Source organism: Schistocerca nitens, chromosome 3 (assembly GCF_023898315.1).
Source record: "Schistocerca nitens isolate TAMUIC-IGC-003100 chromosome 3, iqSchNite1.1, whole genome shotgun sequence".
In the NCBI taxonomy this organism is placed as follows: domain Eukaryota; kingdom Metazoa; phylum Arthropoda; class Insecta; order Orthoptera; family Acrididae; genus Schistocerca; species Schistocerca nitens.
This window is the reverse complement of record NC_064616.1, coordinates 50,856,539-50,864,250: the sequence shown is the minus strand read 5'-3', so window position 1 is coordinate 50,864,250 and position 7,712 is coordinate 50,856,539. Positions and strand designations below refer to the sequence as shown.

The following is a 7,712-nucleotide window of genomic DNA, read 5'->3' as shown; positions in this document are numbered from 1 at the left end:
AAATTATTGACACATACAACACAGAACAAAATTATAAATGAAGAACAAAAAGTATGTTGCAAAGGAGCACAAGGATGTAAAGAGCAACTGATAATAGATGCAGAGGTGACATATCAAGCTAAAACTAAACAAAGATCGCTACACTACGCATACATTGATTACCAAAAAGCTTTTGATCGTGTACCTCACTCATGGTTACTACAAATATTGGAAATATACAAAGTAGATCCTAAATTGATACAGTTCCTAAACATAGTAATGAAAAATTGGAAAACCACACTTAATATCCAAATAAATTCAAATATCATCACGTCACAGCCAATACAGATTAAGTGTGGAATATACCAAGGAGACTCATTAAGTCCTTTCTGGTTCTGCCTTGCTCTGAACCCACTATCCAACTTGCTAAATAATACAAATTATGGATACTATATTACTGGAACATACCCACACAAAATCACACATTTGCTATACATGGATGATATAAAACTACTGGCAGCAACAAATCAACAACTCAACCAATTACTAAAGATAACAGAAGTATTCAGCAATGATATAAATATGGCTTTTGGAACAGACAAATGTAAGAAAAATAGCATAGTCAAGGGAAAACACACTAAACAAGAATATTACATAATGGATAACCACAGCGACTGCATAGAAGCAATGGAAAAAACAGATGCCTATAAATATCTAGGATACAGACAAAAGATAGGAATAGATAATACAAATATTAAAGAAGAACTAAAAGAAAAATATATACAAAGACTAACAAAAATACTGAAAACAGAATTGACAGCAAGAAACAAGACAAAAGCTATAAATAGTTATGCTATACCAATATTGACCTACTCATTTGGAGTAGTGAAATGGAGTAACACAGACCTAGAAGCACTCAATACACTTACACGATCACAGTGCCACAAATATAGAATACATCACATACATTCAGCAACAGAAAGATTCACATTAAGCAGAAAGGAAGGAGGAAGGGGATTTATCGACATAAAAAACCTACATTATGGACAGGTAGACAATGTAAGAAAATTCTTTATAGAACGCGCAGAAACTAGCAAAATACACAAAGCAATCACTCATATAAATACATCGGCTACACCATTGCAATTTCATAACCACTTCTACAACCCTTTAGATCACATAACATCAACAGATATGAAGAAAGTAAATTGGAAAAAGAAAACACTACATGGCAAGCACCCGTATCATCTAACACAGCCACACATCGATCAAGGCGCATCCAACACATGGCTAAGAAAAGGCAATATATACAGTGAGACGGAAGGATTCATGATTGCAATACAGGATCAAACAATAAACACCAGATATTACAGCAAGCATATTATTAAAGATCCCAATACCACAACAGATAAATACAGACTTTGCAAACAACAAATAGAAACAGTAGATCACATCACAAGTGGATGTACAATACTAGCAAATACAGAATACACCAGAAGACATGACAATGTAGCAAAAATAATACATCAACAACTTGCCATACAACATAAACTAATAAAACAACACATTCCCACATACAAGTATGCACCACAAAATGTACTGGAGAATGATGAATACAAATTGTACTGGAACAGAACCATTATAACAGATAAAACAACAACACATAACAAACCTGACATCATACTCACCATTAAAAAGAAGAAATTAACACAACTAATCGAAATATCCATACCCAATACAACAAATATACAAAAGAAAACAGGAGAAAAAATTGAAAAATACATCCAACTGGCTGAGGAAGTCAAGGACATGTGGCATCAGGATAAAGTTGACATTATACCAATTATACTATCAACTACAGGAGTCATACCACACAATATCCACCAGTACATCAATGCAATACAGCTACATCCAAACTTATATATACAACTACAGAAATCTGTAATTATTGATACATATTCAGTTACCCGAAAGTTCCTAAATGCAATATAACACATACCGTACAGTTAAAAGGAAGTGACGCTTGATCAATATCCGCGTCACTTTCCAGACTTAACGTCTGAGAAAGTAAAGAAAAAATAATAATAATAATAATTTCGTGTGACTCAATGGCCTGGTGTAATAACATTATTTTGCATTATTAATAAAAATGATGACTAGCGATACTAATAATAACACTAATAATGTCAATCAAATAATGGAGGAATTAAGAACGATATCAATTACACTAAAGCGCTGAAGAAACTGGTATAATCAAGTGTATTCAAATACAGAGATACATAAACAGGCAGAATATTGTTTGCGGTCTGTAACTCCTGTATGAGATATCAAGTGTCTGGCGCAGTTGTTAGATCGGTTACTCCTGCCACAATGACAGGTTATCAAGATTTAAGTGAGTCTGAACATTATAGTTGGCGCATGAGCGATGGGACACATCATCTCCAAGGTAGCAACGAAGTGGTGATATACCCATACGACCATTTCATGAGTGTACCATAAATATCAGGAATCCAGTAAAACATCAAACCTCGGACATTGCTGCGATCCAAAAAAGAGCCTGCAAGAACAGGACCGATGACTGAAGAGAATCGTTCAATGTTACAGAAGTGCAACACTTCCACAAATTGCTGCAGATTTCAATGCACGCCCATAAACAAGTGTCAGTGTGCGAATTATTCAACGAAACATCATCAACATGGGCTTTTGGAGCCGAAGACCCACTTGTGTACCCTTGATGACTGCACGACACAAAGCTTTACGCCTTGCCTGAGCTCATCAACACCGAAATTGGACTGTTGATGACTGGAAACATGCTGTCCGGTTGGACGAGTCTCATTCCAAATTGTATTGAGAGGATTGACTTGTACAGGTATGGAGACAACCTCATAAATCCATGGGCCCTGCATGCCAGCAGGGGACTGTTCAAGCTGGTGGAGGCTCTGTAATGGTGTGAGGTATGTGCAGTTGGAGTAATATGCACTCCGTCTGCAGGCCACAAGTGGCTCATCGGGACCATCCGACCGCCGTGTCATCCTCAGTTGAGGATGCGGATAGGAGGGGCGTGTGGTCAGCACACCGCTCTCCCGATCGTTATGATTGTTTTCTTTGACCGGAGCCGCTACTATTCGGTCGAGAAGCTCCTCAATTGGCATCACGAGGCTGAGTGCACCCCGAAAAATGGCAACAGCGCATGGCAGCTGGATGGTCACCCATCCAAGTGCCGGCCACGCCCGACAGCGCTTAACTTCGGTGATCTCACGGGAACCGGTGCATCCACTGCGGCAAGGCCGTTGCCTTGGAGTCATATGGGACCCCTGATATGTCTAGATATGACTGTGAAAGGTGACATGTACGTAAGCATCCTGTCTGATCATCATGTCCATTGTGCATTCCGACGGACTTGGGCGATGCCAGCAGGACAATGCGACACCCCACATGTCCAGAATTGCTACTGGGTGGTTCCAGGAAAACTCTTCTGAGTTTAAACACTTCCGTTGGCCACCAAACTCCCCAGTCATGAACATTAGTGAGCTAATCTGGGATTTCTTGCAACGTGCTGTTCAGAAGAGATCTCCATCCCCTCGTACTCTTACGGATTTATGGATAGTCCTGCAGGATTCATGGTGTCAATTCTCTCCAGTACTACTTCCGACATTAGTTGAGTCCATGCCATGTCATGCTGTGTCACTTGTGTGTGCTCGCAGGGGCCTGCATGACATTAGGAAGTTGTAACAGTTTCTTTGGATATTCAACGTAGTTATTAAAAAACAAACTCAATAATAATTTGCAATAATAATAAAAATAATGGAATCATTAAGAATGATACTGGTTAGTTTAGTACTTTGAACCTTTGTTTGGTATTAGATCATGTGCGAGGGGTAATGAAGGAGGAAAGAATTGAAATGAAAGTGACCATCGCTGCTACGAAAGAAAATAAGGTTAATAGAGAACTCTGTAGACAGGGGGAAGGAAAAGCGATAGGGGAGGAAGCGTTGTTGACAGTGAGCTGTAAGAAGCGATAGCTATTGTGATAGGAGGAGGGCCATTAGCTGTCTTTTGAAGTTTGACAGGACTTTAATTTTTCTAAGATTTTGAAGAAGATTGTTTTAAAATAGTGTTTCTGATACAGAAAATGATATAAAGAACATGACAGTTTTGTGTAGTGTTACAGAGAGGATTTTACTTTGTTAAGAACGAGTATTTCTGTAGTGTTGTTCAGAAAGTGGTGTAAGGGTTGAAGATAAATGGGTAGTGGAATGATTAAGAAGACGATACAGGAAACACAGGGTATGATAATCTCTGTGCTTATCTGCTCGTAGCCATGATAATTGTTCATAGGCAAGAGTGATATGGTCAAAACCGTGTACATCACGAATGTGTCACACACAAAGATTCATCGCCAGTTCCAGCCAATGTGAGCCCTCATACGAAAATCTTTGGAGAATAGGATCACTATAATCAAGGATTGAGAGTATTTGTAATTCTAAAAGTTTCTGCTTTAGTTCGAGAGGAAATACATCTTTTCGTGTCTAATGAATGAAGTGATGTTGACACTTTCTTATAGATCACAGTTGTGTGTTCAGTCCACTCTAGGTGGTGGTCCAAGATAATCCCCATATTCTTTACAGAAAGAAAAAGATGATTTGGTTCAAATGGCTCTGAGGATTATGGACTCAACTTCTGAGGTTATTAGTCCCCAAGAACTTAGAACTAGTTAAACCTAACTAACCTAAGGACATGCCCAAGGCAGGATTATAAGATGATTTCTGTGCTGTTGAGGATTAAGGGCGGAAGAGAGCCTCTGTACTGAGTAATACGTTTTTTGTGAGCGACTAAGATTGCTTGCATTTTAGGTGGGTTAAGATTCAAACCTGTGTTCTGTGTCCATTCTGATAAAGCAAGTAAGTCAGCAGTTACGTTCTGGATGGCTGTGTGCAGATTTATTGCGCTTGCACTTAAGTATAACTGAAGATCATCAGCATATAAATGATACGAGGGGGGACCCAAAAATAACCAGAATTTCTTTCTAGAAAGCATATACTTTATTGTTTTCAAATACAACCTTAATCTCCTTCGAAGTACTCTCCATTAGCATTAATACACTTGTGCAAACGTTCATTCCAGTGTTCGAAGCACCTTTTAAATTCCTCCTCTTTGATACCTGCTAGCACTTTCATGACATTGCGTTTTACGTCTTCCACATCCGCAAAACGCTTCCCTCTCAAGTCTCTTTTCATCCTCGGGAATAGGAAGAAGTCCGAGGGTGCTAAATCCGGCCTAATAGGGCGCGTGGGTCAAGGTAGTCGTCTTCGTTGAAACCAAAAACTGGCGAACGCTGAGAGCCGTGTGCGAGGGAGGGTTGTCGTGATGCAGGAACCACACGCCAGATTCCCACAAAGCCGGACGTTTTCGCGACGAACTTCTGCGAAGCTGTTTCATAACCTCCAAATAGAATTGTTGGTTTACTGTCTGGTTTTCAGGGACAAATTCAGAGTGTACGATCCCTTTGATGTCAAAAAAACAGATCAACATCGTTTTCACATTCGATTTCACTTGTCGAGCTTTTTTTGGTCGAGGTGAGTCAGGTGACTTCCATTGTGATGACTGTTGTTCCCTTTCTGGATCGTACCCATAGGACCATGACTCATCACCTGTAATTATTTTGTTGAAAAAATGTGGATCATCTTTGAACGCATCCTTCATTTCGAGACAGGCTTGAACACGATGATCCCTTTGATGTCCGGTAAGAAGCTTCGGCACGAATTTTGCTGCCACTCTTTGCATCCCCAAATCGATGGTCAAGATGCGCTGAAGTGAGCTCCAGGACAACCCGGACAAGTTCTCGAGTTGGTCGATTGTCCTGCGCAGATATTCACTGATGAGATCACGGATTTTGTCGACGTTGTCTTCGCTTCGAGAAGTTAAAGGTCGACCGGAACGGGGCTGATCTTCAACCACCATTTCTCCCTTTTTAAACCGAGAAAACCATTCGTACACTTGCGTTTTACTAAGAGCATGGTCTTTGTAGGCTGTCTGAATCATCGCAAGTTTCTGCTGCGTTCTTGCCGAGCAAGAAACAAAACTTCACTGCCGCATGTTGTTCGTAAGAACTAGCTATTTCCTCGTCTCACGTCTGCACTGTACACACACTCAAAGAACTGCCAAAGAAACCACACTTCTCACTGTTGGGTGACGCTGCGTGGCAGAATAACTCAGCACAGCTCCTACTACAACCCTCTGGCGGCGCAACCTCCTACTACAAGTACATGAAGTGCAGCATTACGATTCTGGTTACTTTTGGGCCCCCCTCATATGTGCGATGGGAGATAACAGTCGAGATACCATTAACATATAGGCAATGAGAAAAGTAATGGAACCAGTGCTGCCGGCCATGGTGGCCGAGCGGTTCTAGGCGCTTCAGTCAGGAACCGCGTGACTGTTACAGTCGCAGGTTCGAATCCTGCCTCAGGCATGGATGTGTGTGATGTCCTTAGGTTAGTTAGGTTTAAGTAGTTCTAAGTTCTAGGGGACTGGTAACCTCTGATGTTAAGTACCATAGTGCTCAGAGCCATTTTTTTTAACCAGTGCCGATCCTTGTGGGACCCTGATACTACATTCTTTCATTGTGACTTCTTTGTGCCGGTCATTACACACTATTGGCGGTATTACCCGTTACTGAGGAAAAGCCCCGGACAACAAAGTGATCTCATAAGCCTGGACGTCCAATGGGGCCGCATTCTTCGAATTAACAGTTTGCATGTACAATGGAATGACTAAGGCCAACTGATTAAGATCATCCACTGCAGCCAAGTAACATCCGACAGACACACAGCTGTGAGTTAGTTGTGAGGCAACTGAACTGCTTGGCACCTCATCCCCATTCCTTCTCTGTATAAATTTGTTGTATCCTCTAAAAAACCTCCAATGAGCCGCCGTGCGGAGTGTCTGCATAGTTTGACGTGCCATGCATGGATTGCACGGCCCCTCCCGCCGGAGGTTTGAGTCCTCCCTTGGGCATGGGTGTGTGTGTTATTCTTAGCTTAAGTAGTGTGTAAGTCTAGGGACCGATAACCTCAGCAGTTTGGTCCCTTAGGAACTCACACACATTTGAACATTTTTAAACCAAGCCATTTATTTTTTGCCATGTTAGCCGAAATAATAGAAAATGAAACAAGTTCATTACTACATAAATAATGAACATGACGGTGTCATGAATAATCTCATCAACGAGTAACAGCATACTGCATGCTGCAGCCATGCCATAAGAGTTGAGACTGTTGGGTTTTGCGTCGAATGGTTTTGTTGAAACTATGCAGTATGTCAACAGAGCACCTGTTTATCATCCACAGGAGATGATTCTGACTGTGAACATGAGCGTCTTAAGATGCCCACGTCGGGAAAGAATGGCACAGTGTGTGCTGTTGTTTGCTGCAAGCATCTGGCAACTGATTTTTCAAAATATTGGGATATCCGTTTAGAATATCAGACGTTACTTTTGGGAAAATAGTGAAGAACACTTGCAAAGCGATTTAAAATAATTTTCACATTTTATACATACCTTTCCCCAAAGAAGGCGATGCCAGCCCAATATAAGAAGGTTTTTGGGAAAAATGGCAGTTTCTGTATTCTGTGGACGATATGCATGTGAGAACAAAGAATTCATGGCTCAAAATGGTTCAAATGGCTCTGAGCACTATGGGACTCAACATCTGTGGTCATCAGTCCCCTAGAAC

At 40.9% G+C, this 7,712-nt stretch overlaps 1 pseudogene; it reads right to left on the bottom strand.

Annotated features, from left to right (window-relative positions):
• Positions 1–3,157: 3,157 nt before the first annotated feature.
• Positions 3,158–3,274, bottom strand: LOC126250364 (5S ribosomal RNA; annotated as a pseudogene).
• Between the last annotated feature and the right edge of the window lie 4,438 nt (positions 3,275–7,712).